This window comes from Triticum dicoccoides, chromosome 4B (assembly GCF_002162155.2).
Source record: "Triticum dicoccoides isolate Atlit2015 ecotype Zavitan chromosome 4B, WEW_v2.0, whole genome shotgun sequence".
Lineage (NCBI taxonomy): Eukaryota > Viridiplantae > Streptophyta > Magnoliopsida > Poales > Poaceae > Triticum > Triticum dicoccoides.
This window is the reverse complement of record NC_041387.1, coordinates 649,869,535-649,871,693: the sequence shown is the minus strand read 5'-3', so window position 1 is coordinate 649,871,693 and position 2,159 is coordinate 649,869,535.

Below are 2,159 nucleotides of genomic sequence, written 5' to 3'. Positions count from 1 at the left end.
GCCCGACCATGCCCCGGTTCCCCTCCTCGCCCGCCGATTTGGGCGAACGCCCAGTCGGGCGCGCCCGACCCGCAAGCCCCCCCGGGCTACTGACCATAGGGCCCCGCCCCAAAACGTTTTTCTTTGGAAAAGGAATAAAAAATATATATCAATTAATTATTAATTAATAAAAATATAATTAATAAAAATAAAAATGATTTAATAAAATTAATTATTAATTAATTAATTAAGTAAGTAAGTAATTAATTAAGTTAATTAATCCGGTTTAGTTAATTGAATTAACTAGTTAATTTTAATTAAACTGTAATTAGGATTAATCTAAACCCTAAATAAACCTAACAATGTATGACAGGTGGGACCCACGGGACCCACATGTCAGGTTGACCAGGTCAACGGTCAACGCTGACTGCTGACATTAGCATGACATCATGCTGATGTCATAAATCCATTTTCCGAATTAATTGAATAATTAATTAAATTTCAGAAATTAATAAAATCTTTAGAAAATCATACCTTTTAATCCGTAACTCGGATTAAAATATTTTCAACATGAAAGTTGCTCAGAACGACGAGACTATTCCGGATACGCAACCCGTTCGTTCGACACACCCCCCTAACCTATCGAACTCGCAACTTCCCCCCTCCGGCTCCTCTGCCCGAAAACGCGAAACACCGGGGATATTTTCCCGGATGTTTTCCCCCTTCACCGGTATCACCTATCCCTATGTTAGATCACCTCTAGCACCGCATTTGTCATATTATGCTTTGATTGCTCTGTTATTTATTATGTTCCTCCTCCGTTACTTTTTCCGGTAGACCCCGAGGCCGCTGCCGGTACCCCCTGTGATCGACTACGGTGTTGACAACCCCTCCTTGTCTGAGCAACCAAGCAAGCCCCCCCCCTTTGATCACCAGATATCGCCTACTCTTTTCTCTATACTGCTTGCATTAGAGTAGTGTAGCATGTTACTGCTTTCCGTTATTCCTATCCTGATGCATAGCCTGTCCTTGCTACTACTGTTGTTACCATTACCTGCTATCCTACTGCTTAGTATAGGATGCTAGTGTTCCATCAGTGGCCCTACATTCTTGTTCGTCTGCCGTGCTATACTATTGGGCCGAGATCACTCGGGAGGTGATCTCGGGTATATACTATATACTTATACATGATACATGTGGTGACTAAAGACGGGTCGGCTGGTGGAGCACCCGCGAGTGGATCTTTGTGGCGGAGCGTCAGGGCAGGTTGAGACCGCCTAGGAGAGAGGCGGGCCTGGCCCTGTTCGGCGTTCGCGGATACTTAACACGCTTAACGAGATCTTGGTATTTGATCTGAGTCAGCTACGAGCCTATACGCACTAACCATCTACGTGGGAGTAGTTATGGGTATCCCGGCGTCGTGGTATCAGCCGAAGCACTTCGTGACGCTAGCGACTGAGTGGCGCGCGCCGGATTGGAACGTAAGCCTGCTCTTGTATTAAGGGGGCTAGTTCTGCTTTCGGCCGCGTACGCAACATGCAGGTGTGCTATGGGCGATGGGCCCAGACCCCTGTGCGCTTAGGTTTAGACCGGCGTGCTGGCCTCTCTGTTGTGCCTAGGTGGGGCTGCGACATGTTGATCTTCCGCGGCCGGGCATGACCCAGGAAAGTGTGTCCGGCCAAATGGGATCAAGCATGCTGGGTAAGTTGGTGCACCCCTGCAGGGAAGTTAATCTATTCGAATAGCCATGATCTTTGGTAACAAGACGACTTGGAGTTGTACCTTGACCTTATGACAACTAGAACCGGATACTTAATAAAACACACCCTTCCAAGTTCCACAGACAGCCTGGTGATCGCTTTTCCACAGGGCGACGAGGGGAGGATCGCCAGGTAGGGTTATGCTATGCGATGCGACTGGAGATGCTACTTGGAGATGCTACTTGGAGATGCTACTTGGAGGACTTCAATCTATTCTCTTTTACATGCTGCAAGACGGAGGCTGCCAGAAGCGTAGTCTTCGACATGATTAGCTATCCTCCTTTTATTCTGGCATTCTGCAGTTCAGTCCACCGATATGGCCCTTTACACATATCCCCATGCATATGTAGTGTAGCTCCTTGCTTGCGAGTACTTTGGATGAGTACTCACGGTTGCTTTTCTCCCTCGTTTCCCCCTTTT